The sequence below is a fragment of the Cloeon dipterum genome, chromosome 4 (assembly GCF_949628265.1).
Source record: "Cloeon dipterum chromosome 4, ieCloDipt1.1, whole genome shotgun sequence".
Classification (NCBI taxonomy): Eukaryota; Metazoa; Arthropoda; class Insecta; order Ephemeroptera; family Baetidae; genus Cloeon; species Cloeon dipterum.
The window spans coordinates 16,879,254-16,901,625 of NC_088789.1; the positions used below are offsets into that span (position 1 = coordinate 16,879,254).

At 39.9% G+C, this 22,372-nt stretch overlaps 1 long non-coding RNA gene across 1 annotated transcript in view; it reads right to left on the reverse strand.

Annotated features, from left to right (window-relative positions):
• LOC135944102 (uncharacterized) overlaps window positions 1-22,372 on the reverse strand; it is a 64,542-nt gene that overhangs the window by 38,731 nt on the left and 3,439 nt on the right. Inside the window, exon 2 of the long non-coding RNA XR_010575278.1 lies at window positions 14,029-14,069. This is a non-coding gene — a long non-coding RNA (uncharacterized LOC135944102). The remainder of the gene's footprint in view (window positions 1-14,028; window positions 14,070-22,372) is intronic.

Consider the following 22,372-nt stretch of genomic DNA (forward strand, 5'->3'; position numbering starts at 1 on the left):
TCCATATTCCTCTATTCAGCTCTAGCTGTCTCGAGAAACACGCGTTGAAAGAGTCGCGTGTGGCTGCTAAACGGCGTTTGAAACGTGAATAAGTAAACGAGGCAAGCAGCTGACTTGCTGGATTTCCCCCATTTGATATGAAAATGTAAGAGCGGCTCGTTTCCCCCATTCGGCTCGCGCTCGAGGGTGCGTTCGGACCGTGTGTCCAGCAGCTGTCGCCGTTCAAAACAACAGGGATTGGTCATACCAGTCCACGCCCTCCAACCCCTTTTCTCATTAATTCGCGCTTTGGCGAGGGAGGCGAGTCGAATTCCGCATTTTTATTTTGCTCCGACGCAGCTGCAACACCTGGCACCTTAATTATGCAACTCTTTTGAATACAAAACCACGCCGAAAATATATGCTACAAGAAGTTTCAAAAGCTCGGTAAAACGTGAAAAATATTTTCGCTAAAATTTAAATTACCAAAATCATTTTTTAATCATGATTTAATTGCCTGTGGCAAGAATACTGTTATCTGTGTTTTAAATTGATTGATTTTCTCATTATGGAGAAATTAAAATTCAATAAATCGTTTTGTAGCATTTTTCAAAGCCAGTATATTTGCAAGGAATTTCAGATTATAATCTAATCGAGGGCGACTCATTTCTCATTCTGTCCATTGCAAACCTATTTGCATTTTCCTTTTATAGTATAGAAAACTGGTTTGAAGTGACGCCACCGATACTCGCGCGACGAGTGTGCCGATCGGCCCGCGCCAAACGAATTCAACCCTTTTCAATCGCCACGCATAGGTGACATGCAGGGGGTTGTGTGTTTGATTTTTGAAAAGCGTCAGTCTTTCCTGAAAATTCGTTCCGGTGACGGCCAAAATATTTTTATCCGGCGTGTAATTACGAGCAAGTGAGTGAAAGGTGCGTGCGTGCTCGAAACCTCGGCAACGCGGAGAAAGGATTAACAGCACGAGAGTGCATTGTGGCTTTAAAGCCATCGATCACCCGCGGCTGCCGCTAATAAGGAGCGACACAAAAGCGGCCGCAAAAATCTCGGCTGCCAGTCCAAATCTCCATCAATCCTCTCGCATTTGCAGCCTGCTGTTGGACAAGGTATGTGCGTGCGTGTGGGTGCTATAGGAACAACCCAATCCCTCTCTGCTGTTTTGTTTGCCTGCCTGCGGTCGCCTTTCGCAGCTAAACGAAAATGAGAAATGCCAGCAGGCAATTTCGGGTGATGAATTGATTTTCAAAATTGTTTTAATAGCATCCATACCTCGATGTAGTTAAATAAATTTTAAAATCATTTCAAAACTTAAATTAATTTCTTTGTATGCGACACCCTGTAAACCTATGCTTTTTTATGAAGTATAAGATAAATTATTTCATAATGAGAATATAGTGGAATAAAAGTGGTAATTGAATTTAATGGAAAACAATAAATTTAACGAAATTCAATACTTTTGCTCAATGATAAATCATCATTGGTGACCACTTGACCATAGGGATACAAAACACTGCTTTGACGGCTAAAAGAAATTTATTTTTCTCGGTATAGATGAGAAATGGTCACTCCCTGTATATGCAATCATTCTTAGTTGACATATTAATAAGTGACAGACCGAATCAGGTAAGACCGATTCGATGTGCACTTGTGTTTGCTTATAGAAAATAATAGGAGACTCAAATATTGATTTATGACCAAGTGACGCTTTTGACAGGTTGCTATAATGCGGTGTACATTTCTGTGTGGGAACTCAAAGTTTCGTGCCTTTCATAGATAGCACACGACTCATAATTCAAAATTGGCTATTTTCCATTAACGAAGTCCAAGAAGGTTTGCTTGCTAAATGAGACTGTAATAATAACCCTCTAAACCCTTTAGCTGATCATAGGAAATTGATTTGGTGTGTAATTTTTGTCATTCTGATAATTAGAACCCGAGATTTGGGGTTGGCAATTTTTGCAAAACGACAATCCGTTGTACAAACGACAGTCCACTAGTTGTATGAAACCCCTGCTATGTCTGAATTTGAAAGGACCAACAAAAATTGTAAAGAGGGGCTATATATACATATAATGTTAACAAGATCTTCCTTTCTTGTGTGGCTATCTTTTCCTCATCTGTTCTTATAAATGTTTTCATCTTGAAAGTTACTGTAAATTGTAAATGTATATCTGTTGTGATTCTTCGGTTATACTAGAAAGCATCATTTTACTCGACTGTATCACAAAACCTATATCATCATCCAAACTGCCTGCTATAAGAAACAAAAATGTAATTAAGTCGTACGCCGATGGTGATATTAAAATAACTAATTAATAATTAATAAAAGCTGAAAAGTATGAAAATTTCTTCATCATCAGCATATTAGCTAAATGGTATCTCTAAATTTGATTGTGCCGATATGCAACTTAATTTATTTTTAATTGTTAAATTTAAAACAATTTGAAATAATTTATTATTGCGTAACTACTTCTTACACGTTTAATACGAAATATGCTCCAAAAATTGAAATTCCGGTCAGTTTGGAAAGTTAAGTATTATTAATATCCGTGTACAATAATGAAATAATATCAAGATAAATAGGTGTTATTTATATTTCAAGGCAAAACATATTTTCAATTCGATGCTATATTAAAGTGAAATCAAACTTTATAGCATTTAGCATGGGTATCTAAAGATATTGTTTCCCAATCTTATAGAATGAAATAAAAATTTGAACATTAAAGCAAGCTGCTTTTTTGTAACACAACAGACATAATTAGATTAATTGGTATTTGGGCGAGTACATTGAGCAGAGCTGCGAGAAATTTCAGTCCAATTATGCAAATTGAGCGAGCTGAGTGGTGTACATTACTGGCAGCTCGTTGGACCGGGTGCATGCAGAAATAGAGGAGAGAGCAGCGAGTGAGTTATTATGACATCTTGGGATAGGTGAGGTAGGTCAGGTCAGCGTGCAAGTCTGCCTCGATGGAATGGATGATTTTCTGTCCAACTCTCTGGCTGCTTTTACCACCGTCGTAATGCAAATTTTAGACGAGATTGCCTGATTGGCCTATCTCTTGCGCTCTTTTTCGTTTACAACCCTAAGCGTCATTGCGTCTCAAGCAGACTAAATGCGGAAAACGTGCGACTGCGAGTTATATGTGTGTCATACATCGGAAAAATATAGATTTGAAATTCAAATCTTTTAATATTTCTGGCATTTATTATGGACTGGCTAATGTCAGAAATGGCAAAAGGTGGTTAATTAAAGTGACTCAAAATGCTCAAATAGTTTCAAGGGGCTCGAGCTCCTTCTACAGCGGGCCCCAGTCATCTGCACGTGGCGAACCCACCGGTAAGCTCATAATGTGAAGTGCTGAGCAGAGGTTCTAAAATTTACTTAATTATACACATATTAATTTTGGGTTCGGCAAAAAATTAATTGTTAACCGGTGTGCTTTCAATTCAGGTATTTAGTTATATGTAGCGGTTCAGGAGCGCTGGCCTTCCCCATTTTCGTGAGCCAAAAATTGTGTAAATACTTTTTTAATTTTTATTTGTTTTTCAATTTTTCATTATTGCTTAAGAGTAGAGAAATGATTTCAAAAATTAGATGAATAGTATTCGCGGGTCGTTTAATAGATCAGAGCCCGATTCAAAGGGGTGAGTTCGACCGTCAGTTAGTAAAAGAATTTGTCATTTATTGTTGTTAAAACAATTTCAGTTCTGGTATAACATGATTAGTTTCCGATCGGATTACTTCTGTTATTCACGCCCCCCCCCCCTTCTTTTTACTATGGCTACTGAACAGCATAATATATATATAGTATAATAAGTTTTTGGTGACAGTTCGTCCCTTCTCAAAGAAAGTTAAACTACTCTTGCATAGTGTTTACACCTGAGCTATTATTATTTCTGAACTACGGAGTGTTGTTAATATGAGCTAGCATCATATTAAATTGAATTTCACGGTGACTTTACTTCATATACGCGATGGTACAGCCTGAAGTCAATCACGATTCCAAAAATCAACATTTTGAGGCAATGACCAATGGAGATGTACAGCAACCACCTCCAACGGCAAATCCTCAAGAAAGGAATGAACATCTAACACAGCCGCAAATTCAGTTGGAAGCGGAACCATCTAATTTTTATCAGGTATGTGTATTTAATTATTCAACAAGTTATTCCAACGGGATGGCATAGCCTCCGGCTACTTGGTGATCCTCCTGGGCCCTATCGCGAATAATCATTTGCAGGTGACCTCGCCAGGTTGCGCCACCTGAGCTCAGGGCCCGCTGTTATTATCATAGCTGAAAGTTTATCGCGCGTTCTTATGGCCACAGACCATCGAAAATGGGCACATGGGCGCCGTCGACCTCCTGGATAACCTTCCCTTTATGCGATTGAATCATCCCTGGGGAGATAACCATAACTGAAATCTCGAGCTGGGCCACTGTGCCTTATCTAAAATGCATTTTTTTACGATTTTTTTCGGTTTTGCACTCGTGGAGATGTGCAACGTGCACACGGCCTTTCTTATGGTCGGTTTGCGCAATTTACACCCCTAGATTGATCTTCGCTGCCGGCTTTCGCGTCATGTGATGTGCACGCGAAAATTGTTTTCTTTCTATTTACATCCGACCACTCATCGTATTGTCGACCAAGACCCCTCATCGGATAGGTCTTTTTTCGACGTTTAACTGAGATGCCCTAACGACCTTTTTAAGGGAACCCCAACCTGAGATCCTCTCCACGGCCGGTTTTTTATGCTTTTTCATTGATTTCGAGCACAGTTAAGCCATGCTAGGCCAAATTCTACACCACCCACCCTGATGACCTTTTTCAAGGTAACGCATTCTGATAGATCAGTACCAGATCAACTTTTCACGATTTTTCCAAAGCCACCGACCATTTTGACACTTTGCCAACTTTTTCAAGATTCTCAACTTCCGCTCGGGATTTTACGGACTTTTTTCAATATGAGTCACGCTAAATGGAAAATAAGCAAAGTACGATCCCTTGCAGCGGGATTGTCTCGACAGTCAGGTGCCCGCAGGATGGAAGGCGCCAAATGACCATTGTCCTGTCGTGGGCGCAGCAAGCCCGAGAGGCGTCGTTTCGAGGCCGAGCGGTATTTTCGAGTTTTAGTTCCAAGCGCTTTCTATCGCACGGAGTTCTTGCGTCTTACCCGGGTCGTTCCCGCGCCCCGAAAGCAAGGTCCGACAGGGGTTTTCAAGTTTCTTTTTCCATCTCGTGCCACTTGTCATTCGCGCGCTCCCGCTGCCCATTCCCACCGTTCTCGGTGAGAGAAGTGGAGGAGAACGAGGGTTGGTGGGGTCGTGTTGGCCGAAGAGAACAGTCCTATATTCTAGTGTGTTTTTAAAATTTAGCTCTAAAACAATTTTAACTCTTCCATACATATACGCTTACCTTGAAAACGATTTCATATTTTTTTTATTTGCTATCAGGACCAATTTGCACCAGAGGAGCAACCATCTTACCATCAACAAGGGAGGCAGCTGCATCAACAACAGCAGCACCAACAGCAGCCGCATGAGAAGCAGCAGCCGCAGCACCAACAGCAGCCCCAGCACCAGCACCAACAGCAGCCGCATGAGCAGCCACATGAGCAGCAGCAGCACCAACAGCAGCAGGAAGTTAACGAGAAGGTTATCCAGGAGGTCGACGACGCCCATGTGCCCATTGCCACTGGCCATAAGAAAAGGAACACAAGTCGTAATAACGAATGGGGCAACAAGAGCTACGCGGAATTGATAACTGAAGCTATATTATCTTCGCCAGACAAACGACTCACTCTGTCAGACATTTATGACTATTTGATCACAAACGTTCCGTACTTTGCTGGAAAGAGTGCTGAACGAGATAATGGTTGGCAGAATTCCATCAGGCACAATCTATCGCTGCATAATTTCTTTAAACGCACGCCAAATGAGAATCCCGCTAAGACATCCTGGTGGAGCATAGACTATGATATATTAATGCTTGAAAAGAATACCCGCAAGAGGAGAACCGGCACTGAGAAGAAGTCCAGGCGCAAAAAAAGGGTTGAACCATATCATGTTCCACCGATTCAGAGCTACCCACAGCAAGATCAACGAAACTTCTATTCTTCTCCGCAGGACACAGACCTCCAGTGGTTAACGCAGCAGTCCAACGAAAACAGCTCTGGAACCCAGCAGCAACAACTGTCGCACTATCAGAACAATGCACAGTTCTGCTCAAATCCAATTTTCAATTGTGGAGGTGAAGAAATTAACTATCAGCAACCTCCCAGATTGTACACACAGAACTTTCAGCCAATTCAATCACCACGAGAGCAGATGCCAGGACAGAATCTGCAAATGCAACAGATACCAATTTTGCAATCAGCAATGCCCCTTCAACAGCAGCAGTATCAACAGATTGCACCGCTGCAAAATTCACCTGTGGGGCAGCAGTACGTTCCATCGGCATCTGATATATACTTGCAGGAAAATTGTTCTTTTGGACAGTATCTGCAAGATTTTTGTGCAGCACACAAAAGCCAAAGTTTGGTTGATCGCAACAAGCCGCTGCCTCTGCCCGAAAGCACTTTGCCCATTAGTGATGAAATTCAGCTTGAACCTTCTTTTCTTGTGACTTTGAATGATGAAGAACTGGCAAAATACATGGAAGATTTTGAATGAGGATGGACTAACATAATTTGAAGATTTTGGATCTTTGATATTTCGAATGCCGATGAAAAACCCATTATTCCGAATCAAGAGCACCTCCCTGATGAAGCTGGTCCTTCTAACAGACCTTAACTTGCATGTAACAGCCAATAATTTTTTAAAAACTAGTTTATAACTTGGGCTGTCGGAATACCTCAGGAAGAAATTTAACCAATGAACATATTTTCAACAAATCTACATCTGCAGCTTCCTGGAAGTGTTTGATAGTCAAATCAAAACGGCCTTACCAAAAAAGTGAGCCCACATCAAATAAGAAACTTCTTTTATAATATTTGATATATTTACTGTGATAAAATGGTCCAGCTGTAGACCAGACTGGAGATACGGGAAAATACATACATTTCATTTCTTTGAGCATGGAAACCTTGAAGTTCACCAATGTGCCAGTGGCAGTAGCCATTGTAAATTAATTGTATTTCAAATATTATAGCATTATACAGTGTTTAGTAGGAAACATTTTACCTTAATATGGATATGAGGTATTTTCCAAGATTGTGTAGCTAAGAAACAGAAATGTAATTAATATATCATATTCTATGTGTTATATTGTATCGCCTAAAATGACAGCATTGGTGAAGAACAGAAAATACTGGACACGAGGCTGGTACATTGATTCGTGCCACTGTGCGATAAGTTTTTTCGGTAAAGGAGAGCGTGATATATTAATGTGAAAAAACTCGACAAGACTATATGCATAGTGAATCACAGTTTCAATAAGCGAAGAAGACTGATCAAAGCGTTAGTTGAGTATGTAATTTAACTTCATGTAAGAGCCATATATTTGATTTGATGGTTCCTAGAGTGTATATAATAATCTTCTTGAACAAGTGAGACTGAACATATCTGTTTGAAGACATCGAAGGAACCATTTTTCCTATACGTATATGTATTAAGACAAATTATAGTATTTTGGAGACGATTTTTACTTTTAGTTACAGGGTTGAAGCCTTAGTTTAATAATAGTGTGTTAAACCTTGTTCCCTTAAAAATATTTGTCAATCATTTGTTAAAAAAAAAACAATTTGAATTTGTGTGTATTTATTTTGAAATGAATACCATAGATAAATAAACATTAAAGTAATTTTCATATTTTTTGTCAATATTGTGCAAACATAAAAAGTCCATCGTAATCATAAAGAGTTCTCATCCAGCCGCTTGTCTGATAATTTTGGGTCACGTGGTGGACTTTGCTTTGACCTCAAGCCAATTATGTCCTCCGCCCTGTGGCATTTCGTCAAAGAATGTCTTTAAATAATTAAGAGTCCGATATTTTGTCACGTGCTTTTGCAAGCAGCTCTCCATCAAACCACCCTCTCATCTCAGAATAACTTTCCACGCCGAGAAAAATCGATCTTGTCGGCAACGAGGTAAATAAACAAATGAAAACAGCACACCGGTGTGCTCTTTAACAAGCGCGTACGCAAGGAACAAAAAATTAAAAATAAACAGGAGCGCAGAAAGAGTATAGCGAGGCCGCTCGCGGCAGTAGCCAGCTCAATGGAGAGCTAAGAAAATATTCTAACAACACAAAAACTCCCTCTAACTCGGGGATAAAATAATAAGAGGCGAAATTTATTTGCTTAAGAATAAAGGCAAATATCATTGTGTGCGCACCACGCGCTCTCGCGTCTGTCTCTTCCGTAAATGCAAATGTTGTGCGAGAAAAAGAATACTCGCCGGTGCGTGTGTGCGTTTATTAAGGGTGCGCCGGTGCAGAGCTCTTAGGAGCAGCGAGAGACTGAATAGCCTCTTCTGAGAATTAAATTACAACGTTTAGAGCTCGACAAACCCACGCGACCCATTTAATCGAGTCATTCCTAAATAATTATGCAGCAACAATAAGATATATCAAAAAATCAGGAAAATCAAAAGTGAAATATTATAAAAAAGCAAAGTAAAAGACTTTGTTTAATTATTAAATCCATGAAAATAAATTAACTAACGACAATAATAAATCATGCAAAACTTGAATATTTGATTGATTTATTAGTGATTCGACTGTTTAACCGAAATCAACCCGCAAGGTATTAATTGAGATTCTGTCTCAAAATTCTAACGCCCGTGTTACTTTAAATTAAAAAGAGTGACGACCTTCAAAGAGTTGAACCATCCATAATTTATTCTAAATATAGTACACACCTCAAGGGGGAACTGGTCCTTAACCTAAATGACAGATCGATACCATACGCTTTAATAGCTATCCCCTGATCTTTTGGAGAGAGCAACGGCCGAAAGGTGAACGAGCTAGACTCCCCGAAAACATATGCTGCGCCGCCTGATAGCTCTGTTCGACATATAGCCTAACTCGTCTGCACAAACATTTCAAGAGCAGAACAATTAAAATTAACCGTTAAATTCAGCCCTGCGCACCCTCTGCACCCTCTCGATCAACTAGAGGGGTGCAAACGCGCTCGATCCATCTCGTACGGGGTAAAAAAGTGACGCAAAATATGATCTGTCTAGGAATGAGATGAAAAAGAGAGAGGGTCGCTCGCGCAGGTATGTTTTCCTACAAAAAGGGTTGCACGATGGACAAAAGGAAATGAGAAAGCAAGTTAGTCATCCATAAGGGTTGCCGTGTTCTCGTCTGCGCGCGCGGCATGAAAAATATATATCGGGGTGAGTGCGGATGCTGCTGCTGGTGCATTTTCCTACCCATAAAAAGGGGTATACGCACTCTCGGAGACAAACGCAGCGTGTGAAAATTTACGAGATGGACAATGTGAAGCGGAAAATTGGAAAGCAGATGTTGGAAATCTTTTAGCCTGGGAAGATGCTACCGAATGTCGCAAAGGTAGCTTTTATTAGCGAATTTGGCACTCCAACGGGCGCATATTCATTTCGAGCAATACACCATGCGGAAATTCTTTTCGTTCTTATTTATTTGGTTCGTTTTTTATCATGGACTGCTTTGATCTAAACAATTTGAAAAGAGTGCGTTGCAGATTTACACAGGAATGCAGAAAAAAACTTTGAAAAGTCCTTGTTGCTTGAGAACATAAATATAGAACAATATTTTAGAAATCAGGTTACTTCATAAATATCATCTATAAATAAATCACCCTATTTAAAATTAAATTTTGTTAAAAATGTTTGTTGATTCCTCAAAGTTTATGTTACTCTGAATGCCTTTTGCGTCATGAGAGTAATTTTAAATTTTATCTTGCTGAAATTTTATGAGCGCATTGAATGAATGAATGAATGAATGAATGAAAAAGGTGTGTTGTCAACAAAATTTAGATCAGCCTAAATTTTACCCAAACTTTCCACTTTTTAATTAAAAATTGCACCATTCTATGAATTGTTAACCTTTGTTTATATTCTTAACTCCCGTTCCAAATGTGTACACGCGTGTATTCGAGCTTTGAAGAATTTTGACTGATTCGTCAAGTGTGAAAACGATTCCACAGAAGTTTTTCCGGGGTGTGTCCTTCCCCCGCAGCAAAGTCGGGTCCCCCGGAAAGAAAAAGGCAAAAAGCATCAGCTTTTTATCACTGCACACTGCTCTGATGGCTAAAAATTGGAGCGAACGACGTTGGCAGCAGCGGAGCCGGCGGCACCGAAGGGTTGGTTGATAGAAGAAGCGGCGCGGCGCGGCTGCGAAATGATGATGGTCATTATAACAGGCAGTAGCGCTGCGCCGGCCGGAGAGTGTGCTCTGTCGTGTAATGGAGAGAGTGTGACGCTGTAAGGGCTAATTTAGTTGAAGTATGGAGGCGTTTTCCGAGTGAGAATAATCACACAAGAAATGGACTCTCATAATTAAGCATGCAGCAGACGCGGCGATGAGGGCGCATGCAGAGCAGGAAAGGGGTGATCCTCCTGGCCAAATGACGCATCTTTTCGCACATCCTCGACGCACTGCTGGAAATTCACGCGTAATGCGCCAGGGGTCGAAAAGGTCATGCGTCCTGGTCAATTGGCGGAATTGCGAAACGCGCCAGCTGAGGTTAATTGGTCCGCGCGCCACTCGAGTGCGAGAAGAAGCAGCGGCAGGCCTCGGCTCTTGACGGGCACATCGTTTTGTCACGCCTCGCGCCTCTGGAGTGTGTTTGACTCATCGCAATCATTGTCAGCAGAAGCGCACGGTGCTGTGTGTGTGCATCAAGGAGTTCAATGACTGCGAATGTCAAAAGAGCCCAGCCTACAAAAAGGCAAATCTAAATTTTTTATTAAAAAAAAAATACAATCTTACCCTTTGTAGCTAGCTGCAGCCTCAGACCAAAATAATTTCTTAAAAAATATACCCCAAATTAGTTATAATAACTGTATGCTTTCTAAAAGACGAGCATTATTTTTAGGTTTTTAGAGTTTTATAAATTTAAAAACAGAAAATGATAGAAATACAAATAAATGCATATGAGAGGACCATCTTCACAATCTATATATGCAGAATAGCCACTTCGGAGTTAATAACTTCCTTGAATTAAAAGTAGCATTTGATGTAAATTTTCGACAACATTAATCGATTCCTTATATTCAAATATTAGAATAGAGAGTGCCGAATCTCTCGGTCGAAAAATCGTCACAACGTATTGTAAAAGGTTAATTTGGCATACTATTCAGAGAAAGGATCGAGCTGCATATGTTCTCTAGAATGGATGTAAGTGTTCATCTATATTATTTGTAAGATCGAGACAGCAGCGTCACATCGATAGCCAGCGGTCAAGCGACAAGTCTTGCTGCTGGTTGTCTCGACCCTCAGGAATCGATTTGGCACTGCAAAATTATGAATTTCCAGTGCTTGAAAGTTATGTGTTAATTTACTATAGTTCTAAAAGCGCCTGTACAATAAATAATACTGTTATAGAAAAAAAGATTCCCGCGTTTTTTCTTGTCATCATAACAGTGTTAAGGTTTTTGTTTTGAAGGAAAACTATTCAGGAAATATTCATTACAAACAAAACTTAGAGAAAAATATGCAATAAACACTTTTATTTTCCAACTATATATATGCAAGCTCATGAAGAGAAATACAATAACAGCTGTTACATATTACAATTTAAAGGAAAAACACGTGTGTACCCGAGTCATGGAAACGACTTGAAGTAAAAAACAAAGCAGGCAATCTGAACTTTTCACTCTTCTTCCAGATATTTCTTTATATAATAAAACAGGTAAGACTATTTCTTAACGTGTTCACGCTGCAGTGTAAAATGACACTCGTCAGACCTTTGTCCTCGTTTGTTAACACATATTTGTATTTTTGACTTATATATTTTAAAAAATATCTCACTATAGTTGGAGCTGTGAACAATAAACAACGTTTATTTAACGAGGAAATGCGCGTGGGAATGTGAGAGGATCATGTTACACCGCTGGTAACAAATAATTTCGTTTCAAGTTAAAATTTATTAATTTTTCAATAACAAATTATATTCCATTGATCAAAGAGCTATCGGCATTCACTATACCAAATATAATAGATATTTTCAATTTCAAAGGAACTGTGGAGCGCATGTTAAAAAAAGAAATGAGCTTTTATATACATGGCTGATAAAAGAAACAAATCAAATAATTTATAGCCACATCGACCGCACGATTGATCTTCCTCCTCTTTTGTCGATGAGCGGCACGCATTAGCATTTTCCAAAAATGAAATCAGGAGGGATTTTTGCGCGCACAGCACACACAGGAGTATCCGTTTCAGCGGGAGACAAATTGAATAATCTATTTCCATGTCCGCACAGTGCTCGGCGGCGCGCTCGGAATGGATTTTTTTATTTTATTTTCAGTGGGATGTCGGCGGCGGCGGCGGCTGCTGCTCACTTTTCAAAGCCGTGCGGGGCGGCTGGCGCGGCGTGTCAGTGCGCATTGCAAAAGAAGGTCATAAATCCACGCACTGGGCATATTGTGTTACCCAATACCGCATAATTCATCGATCTGGGCACGCGCTGGCTACGCACAAACACACGAAATTAGATGTCCAGGAGGTGTGATAAATAATGCCCGCGAGACCTGGCTGCAGAGAGGAAAAGAGCTCGCAGCAGGCGCGCGCGACCGGAATGGGAAAACGAGAAACGAAAGAAAAGGCCGGCGTATAAAGTGCGAGGGCCTGGCTGCCTGCCGTCGGCCGGCTGTGGCTTTTCCGTTCGGAAAGTTGGCCGAAGGGAAATTCTCGCTATGCTTATCTGCTTGCGAAATGCGCCTGCAGAGCGGTGGAGTCAGTAATGCAATAACGGGCGATGATAAACTTTTAATTATAATTAATTCAAGTTTAATAAGTTTAGGAGAAAAGTTTGCGTGTGCCGAGTAATAGGTGGGTCCGGCAGGAGTCATTGCTCAGAGCAGGTGAGTCTCAAAGGAATTTTGCGGAGGGGAGTGATGGAGTGATCGCCCGAGGAGCATCCTCTCGTGCAGGACCTCATCCTGCCTGCACACCCAGCCCCAGAGGACGCCCAGGAAGGAACTTGAGTTATTGGTGTGTTTCCCAGAAGCCGATGTGCGCGGCCCAATACTCGCCGAGAGCCATTCGGAAGCGCGCCACTTTTCCTTCAGCAACAGCTCCTGGTTTTTGCATATTTTTGCTTCCTCCAAAATAAAAATAAATGACTCTGGTCCAGAATTCGTATCTATATACTGATTTTACTTTTTTTAATTTTTGCCTTTATACTTTGTGCTCATGGTTACCAACGACAGTTCAAAATCTTCATTTTCAATAAAATTATGAATTGCATTTAAAATTTTCTGTAGGAAGTGTTTTCATATTAGATTAATGGTAAGTCACATGTTTTTCATATAACTTCATCTAAGATTGTTAGTGGTTTTCCAATCGACTTTAATTACCTATTTCATTCCACTTTTTGAGGAGTATCTAATTAAGTTTAAATAAAAGCAGCGTATTTTTAAGCTTCGCTACAATTACGTCAAAATTTTGTATTTGCCGTATTTACGCAAGATAGTATTTTTCACGTGGAAAATATCTCAAACCCTCTATATCCATTTGTCCCATTTTTTTAATTTAGAATTGAAATCAGCCTTAGGCCCGAGGCGCCGGCTCCGCAACTTTGCCAAGCTGTGTGCTCGTTCGCTCTCTCGCTTGCTCGGTCAGCGCCCTCTACAGCCCCCACGGCTGTGGTTTTCCACTTTTTATTCTCGGTAACGATCGCAAATTGCATTTCAAGTTGACTTCACCTGCGGATCCCGACGGCCATCCTCTCCTCCAGACGCCGAGGAGTGACTTGCGGACAGCCCCAGGGCGTATTATTTAGCAGACAGGGGCACGAGTTTCGGCGCATCTGCATAATCCAATAGCGAAATCAACGCCTTCTGCTCTGCACGCAATATTTTGCACGGAGATGCTGCTTACCTCGCATATCACACCCAGGTTGAAGCAATCATCGGATGAATCTGGAAAAAAAAGAAAAAAAGGTTTTTGCTTTGAGAGATATTTTTAAACCGTTGGCATGGACGGCAATGTGCGTTTAATCGCGCGCACTCCCCCTATAATGGCCACTGTAGATTATAAAAGGGGGTGGTATATTGATCAAGGGTGGACAAAATGGGAGCCGATTTTTTGTCTCATGACTTTCAAATTGACGAATCTCAAATTAGACTACTTTAGAAAATAAAATAAAATAATTATAAATCAATTATCCGTATTCTTTTAATTCTTCATTTCGGAGCACTTTGCAATAATATTTCTGTGTTTACGACTTACGACTTTGCTTAATCGCTTTTACGTCACTCTAATCTTTTTTAATCCGAGCAAACAGTTGCTCACACTCATGAGCTTGCATGGTGCTGCTGAGTGTGAACGAAAGGTGCGCAGTAAAAAAGTGGGACGGAGCAAAAAATGATGCTGGTTAATAATGATAATAGCCGCGCGCGGTAGTGCTCTTGCGGGGTGAATAAGGCAGTTGTGCCACACATTCAACTCAGATAACATCCCTCCACGCGACTTGCTCTCTCGCACTTCAGTCATGTGCCTCGGCAATAACATTGCGGAAGAGATACGATCTTGCTGAGCTTGTTCAAATTATAAATAAAAGGGTATGTCGTTAATTAATTACTGCGTAAATAAAAATCAAGGTTAAACAAAAATTTTCAAGTTATAGAGCGCATTTTCCTGATTAAAATCATGATTTTAGTGATTTGTTGAATTCCATCCCTGTCAATAGCATTTTTCATTTGCGGTATACAATGTTTGTGTGTCAAATTCTTGTGATCATCACAACCTTAGCAATTTGAATTGAATGAGTAAACCATGTTTGACTTAATGCAATTCTACTTAATGAGCCGTGGAAAATCTAAACGACTTGGACGCCTGCTTTAATTCCCAGCAGCTTCGAGATTTAAACGACTGATTGCGTGATTGGCGGCCATCAAAGCGGCGAATGCAAAACAAATATCGCCCCTAATTCGAAGCGTACGCTCTGAGGCAGCAGAGATAAGCGTGCGACTGGACCGGACAAAGAGGGCCGGGAGGAAGCGCGTGCGCCCGCTGCTTTTTCTTGTGCATAAAATATAATCGGGGGCATTTATATACACAAGAGAGAGAGAGAGAATGAAGAAGAAGCCGAGAGTACGAGGGGACGCAATAAATATCGACCCTCCATTAAACGTGTTAAGAACAGCCTCATCCCTGCTTATTACGCCGCCTGGTCATTCTTCACTTGACCACAACGCAAAACGCGCGCGTGCCGCCTCCTGCTCGAGCAGCCCTTTCTTTCGCTCGCTTGCCGCTTGCTCGGCCGGCAGCTAGATAAAACCATTATTTATGAGAAGATGCGGCGTCCACCACGACCAGCCAGCCGGGGCGCGCGTGCTTAAAAACAAACCCTTCTCGCCTGTGCTCATTATAAGCAGCTAGCCGCACGGGCATAAATTCATTCTAATCGGCCCTGCAGTATCTCTCATTTTCATTTCTTGCCACTGCCCTAACTCTCTTGAAATGAAACACTCACTGAATATTTTTTAAAGGAACTTTCAGGCTCATAAATTAATAAGCATATTGATTCATTTTCTTTGAATTAACATTGGAATTTTATTATTGACATTGCCAAAATGATTGTTGAATTAGGTTTGGCAAATCGGCAGAAACGAAAAAATCGTTATTTTGGCTCTTTTTGGTTTAAAAATTTCTACAAGAACACCGGCAACAAGGCAGGCCAGACCTTTTCGCATCTATCTCAATAAGACCAGCGCTAAATCCCTTATTCTATGATTGGTCACGGCGTACTTCAGGCTTTTAGTTAAGTCCAAAAGCCGATAAATGACGTTTCCTCCCATTTTTGGGACGCACACTGTTGTGAATTGTTAACCGAGTAATTTGGCTGCCAAAGCTAATAATTCAACCTTCTGGACGCTCATAAATAAAATCCCAGTGCTTTTTTAATAAAATCTGCCGAAAATTCCAACAAAAACACACCCTGTGTGCTGTGTGTCTCTTCTCACGCCAAATTTTGCATCATTGTGATGTCTAAAAACCGGAGGGGCAAAAGGCAGCAATCATTCGCAGACTTTTGTGCCGGAAGCGGTATACACGTCGGACCCCAGAAGCCATTATAAATCTCAGCAAGCAGGCTCAGTGACCATCAAATGTAAATATATTATACCCAGTAGCGCACCGTCAGATTCATTCGGGAAAAACTCCCCTTGAAGGAAAAGAACTTCTTACCATAGAGGGGCACACCAAGCACAAACTTAGTTTCATTTTTCAGAGGCAGCCAGCTCTCTGGACGCAGAGCAAAAAATAAATATAAAAAACGCTCTGCTTGGTATTGTGCTCAGCGCGCGCGTATATGTGTGTGTGTGTGGCTGTACGATTATGTAGCGGAGCATCAGCGGCACAGCAGCCAGCACTCATTTCTTTTTCTGCCAATAGCACTCCGGTCAATATTTGCTTTTCCGAGCCACTACAAACCGCGCGTTGCAGCCAGCCTGCCACACACTCACGGCAAAAGCAGATATGCAACCCACCCACCCACTCGGCACGCTAATACATTGGGCAAAGCAAGAAGTCGATATTGGTCACAAAATAAATAAATTCTCTCTTTGGGGAATTGGTTGGCCGGTGCTGCTGCATAAAGTCCGACCAAATTGAAAACAGCCTTCGCTTCGCTTTGCATCCGAGTTGTTTGCCAGATATTCATTTCCCCCTTCTGCAATGCGAGAGTGGAGCCAAGACCGCCGCGTGTATTATGCCTTAATATGATTGGGAAATTCAGAGAGGAAATTTGACTTGGCAGCTGCCAATGATAACGAAATTTTATATTTAAATGGATACTATTTTACGCAAGTTCTATTTTTGGCATTCAAATGGATTATGCACTATAAGACAATGACATTATGTATAAAACCAATAAAAAAACGATTCTTGAAACTGATTAGCAATAAAAATTATTTTCTTCTGGATTAGATAAACCAACTCCACATTTTAATTCTTAAAAAATATTTCAACGTCTATTTAAAATCCTAAAACTTTGATTTTACACTTCTATTTAAGATTAAAAAGCAGTCTAAAACTCTTTTCCTTTGGATCAGCAGTTTATTCACCCAGCCATTTAGGAACTTAATGATGATTATATGTGGTCCAAAATATTCGTTTTCAATAAAATAATGGATTGAAATTTATTGAAAACAATTTATTGTTTCAATTTTCTGTGGACAGCATTTCTTTAACTTATTTTGTAAACCCTTTCTTGTTTCTTATTCTTCCTGTTTGAACTTAAATCCGCTTAAAGCTTTGACTAATTTTCTTTTATTGTCAACGTCGAGTGTCAACATAAGTGGCGTGTATCATTGAGACTCACACCGCGGAAGTAATTCCAGATATCCTGCCCTCACGTGTGCATTCGGGGAGCAGCGAAAAATAGCTGAACGCGTTGACAAAGGCGAAGGGGTTTTGTCTCGGGTCAGGATTAATGCGGCCCGATTGTAGGCTAGACGCGCTATTCGTGCCCTGTGTGTACGCATAGTATGACCTGTCTGCCTGCTCTGCGCTCGGGATACCTTCTCCATAATGGAGTGGTGCACAAGTGACTGAATAGAGCGCAGCTTTCGTGTCCGTATTCGTCGCCGCACTACACATAAATTCTACTTCCTTGTCGAGCGAGAATCGCTCGCTTGTTGTGCCGACGACGACAAGGACGGCGACGGGACAAGGAGCGATTGTTTCTCCAAACCTCTGCAGTTCGTTTTCTGTCACACCAGTCGGCACGGCTTTATTATTATTTGCCCCAGCGAACTACGCGAATAATGAATTTATGGCCTTTTGTCTCTGATTATATACGTTCATGCTGCATGGATCGTGTACGTGCAATTGAACTGTTGGCTCTCTCAACAATATAAATCTGCAGGTGTTTTCGAAAATTGCATTGAAATTTTAAAAGGAAATTGTTTACAAAGCAATCAAATCGTGTAGCCTGCCGCGAGAAGACTATTAAGCTGAAAATTTTCGATTTATTAACTTTTTTAAATTTATAGAACGTTTGGATAGCCTTTGAGAGATTGATAATATAATTAAATTCACGTGTGTGGCCCCTTTACCGACGCCTGACGGCCTCTGCATTGTTTAGATTTGCAAGATCAGCACACAGTTGGAACGACTAATTCAAGACAGCTTTCAGAATTTGTTAAATTTGACCCGTTGGAAGCAATCATTGATAGGGCGCTCGGCAACGCCCTGATGTGCCCAAAATCTAGTTCCTCTCGAATAAAGTATGCGATCGAAATCGAAAATCTATGGTTCTTTCTTCGCACTTTGCAGCCTAAGATTTTGGTGTTGTTAAGAGGGATTAAATTTTTTTATTTGGGATCTGAGAGGTTGTTTTTTGTATAGAGCTGCGAGAAAGAACAATTTAGATAAAATATAACTAAAACGCTTGCACGATAAAGAAAAAACGAGATAAAATATCAATTAAAAAATAATTTTAGTTCCTCGCAAACAAAGTGACTTGCAATAAAAAAACCACGACAAATACGAAAATATATATATTTAATAATTTTAAAAGAAATACATTTTCTCCAATGTTTGATGCGTGCAGGCAGTGTGCAAAACGCTGGTCGTCTTATCTCTAGCGACACAGAACCCTCAGCGCAAGTTGTTTTGCTCCCCTGCTTGAATAAAAGTCGTGCTCTTTTTCTTTCTGGTCGTTCTGGCACATGGAGCAAAAGTAGAGAGGGTGGCCCCTGAAAAATCTTGCTGGACAAGCACATATAATATACTTTGCATATCCTGCGAGGTCAGCAGCATCCATTCGGCACACGCACCCCTGCCGTATCATGCCTTAAACATCCCCCAGCTTATTTTATACGCAGTGTCACATCCCGACATTTGGGTTTGCATGAAAAATGACTGGTCCTCGGCTAGGAAATAGACGTGCCTGCCCACCAGCAGACGGTTCAATATTGCGCAGACCGACCGACCGCCTGCCCGCCCGTCCGACCGACTACTTTTATTCCACTCGTGCTTGCATAATGTATCAATGGACATTGGGAACACATCAAATCTGCTCCTTCGCTCGCTCGCTGCCTCTGCAATCTCAATTTTTTATCCGGGAAATGGAGAGAGGGTGTCGCTGCGAAGGCAACTGAAGCACTATTGTAAAAAATTCTACTTTTTGAAAGAAAAGAACTCTAGATTCTCAATCACTATAGGTTCACGTGATAAAATAAAATTGCGGCGGTCGTTCAACTTAGTATAACATAAAAAAATACCAAGGTGTTAAATATATTATATGTCTTTGTGGTTAAACTTCTCGATTTCAAAATATATTTTTAAATTCAGGCATACACTTTTCGACCAATAAATCCTATCGTGTGAGAACACCAAAGACGAATTTAAAAAAACATGATTGATCAATATTAACATTTTAATCGTTATTATCTTGTTAACATGAAACATATGTGTTTATTATTATTATTTATTTATTTATTTTTTGGGGGTTTGAAATTATCTTCTTTTGTAAAAAAATGACTACACACACTGCTCGTTATTTTCATCATGCTCGTTTTTGTTGAGCAATGGGCCAATTACTCATAAAAAAGTAAAGCTTCTCTTAAAGCGATCAGAGTTATTTCTGTTATGTTTAATTTTTTATTTTTAAGATTAAATAAGTTTATTTTGAATTAAGTAAATTAAAACATATGAGAGCACTTAGGTAGTACTCATGTATATTTCTCAATTTTTGTTCCAAAACAAAAGTAATCACAAATTTTAAATTGAAATATACAAAAAATTTAGATTTCATAAATTTCGCATTTTGTCATATAATTATTACTCTCAATTTTTAATTTTTCTTAAGGAATTTTAATTCGGTTATTTATTTATCCACCACAAATCACCATAATCAAGCATTTATCAATCAATCAATTTATTTAAACACAAGTTGTGCATTTACAACAGATTATATATAATAATATTTGCACAGTCATTTAGCTGGCAATTTTGCAGCTTGGGTCAGACTCATCTGAGTTCTGTCACAGCTCAGAAAATGGTAGAAGTCCATGCATGATCTTATCACAGAGTTAACAAACACATTCAGGAAGGGCTCCACTATGAAGCATTTATAAAAATTTAAAAAATCAAGAAAATCACATTTAAGATAAATATAAAGTATGTGTACAAATTTTTTAATTTTAATTTTTTTTTTTTAAAAAAAGGCGCTAGGAGTTGATAAACGAATGCGTTCTAGATTGGTTTATGAACTTGTACAGACCGACCTATTCGTTAATGAACTAAAATCAAAATTCTCTCTCACTTGTTCCGAAGCTTTTGTCAAGTTTGTAAGTAATGTGAATATCAAAAAGCAAAATATTGATCCAAAATTCTATTATACTCCCGCAATGTTAAATACTGATTGGAAGAAAACGAATTGTAAGGATCGTTCCATGTTAACCAGATATTCTTTTCATGGATATCATTTTCTTATTTGCACAAATTCTTGTTTTCACCTGGATGTTACTGACAAATGTAAATGTAGTTATTGTAATGCTGATCTGTATAGTATGTACCATATTCTTGATTGTCCTCTGAAACCTTTGACTTTAACCAAAGCTGCCTCATATAAATGCTGGAAATAGTTTACGCCGTTGGCGTTGAATAAATATTCTATTCTAATTTTTTATTTAAAAATTTTATTTTGATATCCACAGAAGTTTTTGATAAAAAGACGCTTTGAATTAAACTCAGTAGTGTTAGGAAAAAATGTGAGTATTTTCCTGATTTTTGTTTTGTGTTTTGGTTGTAAACACAAATTGCTGATTGAATCCACACGCAGCACCCCTTATACATACTCCCTGTTTCAGCGCCAGGAAAAGTCATAAAATATTCGAAAAATTAGCTGCATGCATTATAAAACTGAATGTTTCTCAATTTTAAGAAATAAACTTATGTGTCTTCCGTTTGAAAGGGGTTGCATGCACATTTCATTTTAATAGAGTCTGATTTCAACGTGCGCTGTCCATTTGTGAGTCAGCAAAATCCGAGTGTGAAAATGCGTTTTTGCATCTGCACAGAGGCACCCAGATTTCCCTTGCTCGTTTTTTACGCAACCGGCCGGGGGTGCGAATGCGAAGTAAAAAAATCATGATTAATGTATGCGGTGTGTGGCTGGCGAGAAAGAGGCTTGCTCTCCACTTTTTCTCTCTTTCTCATTTTTGCCGTTTCATATTTTATTTCACACACTGCATATAACCTCGGCCAAACGGGCGGGATTGCAACAAATGGGCTGCTGCCGGGCGGTGTGGAGCTTGGCTGAAAAATGAGGTGTGTGTCGAAATAGTGACGCGTCATCAGTGCACTTACTCATCCGCCCCTGTATATACGTGTACACACATTCAGCAGGGATGCACTCACTCTCTGACTGAGAGAATTATTATGATTGCAACCAGTTCAGCATTATAGTGCACTTTTCTTCGCCTGTCACGAGACATAGGGAACACTTTCGATTGACAACCAGCATATTTCTTTCCAAGGGAAAACACCTTGGCCATGTTATTTAAAGCGATAGCAGTCTTATTGTTTACGATTTTTCACTTTCTAAATGTTTTCATATTTTGAAGGTAAAAATACTAAGTAAGACTTTTACCTGGAAAACACTTTTAATGGAAATTTTTCATTGAGACTTTATTTCGTTAAATTTGGATGAAGAAAAACAACTTTGACATTTTCAAATAGTTATATTTCTTCATGGCTTTCTTATACAACTCAATTTATTTCACTTTCAGCAACTGAAATGCAGGCGCTCTTGTGAGGCGAAATCGTCTTCAAATTAATCGAGCAAAATTTTGTTTGCAGATTAATTTTGAAAACGTGCGAAAAGTAATTTTTTCCTATATTTTATACAATAAAAGCGAACTAAAATTAGTATGACTGTTACATTTCCAGGAAAATATCTTGAGGAAATAATGGTTAATGCAATTATTTAATTTTAACTCTTTTGCTGAGCACGGCGGATATAGTGCCGGCGATGAGCACTGCGGAGTGTAGGAGCCACGTGAAAGAATAAAAGTGCTGATGACGCGGGAGTGGATACAACAGAGCCGCTGCCGCTACTACTGGATAAAGCAAAAGGGTTGACCTGCGCATTACCATATACCACTGGCTGGCCTCACCTCCATCCACAGAGAGCGAGAGAGAGAGAGAGAGAGCACCAGGAATATCCACTCTACTGGACTTGATCAATAATCAGACAACCTTTTTTCCTACC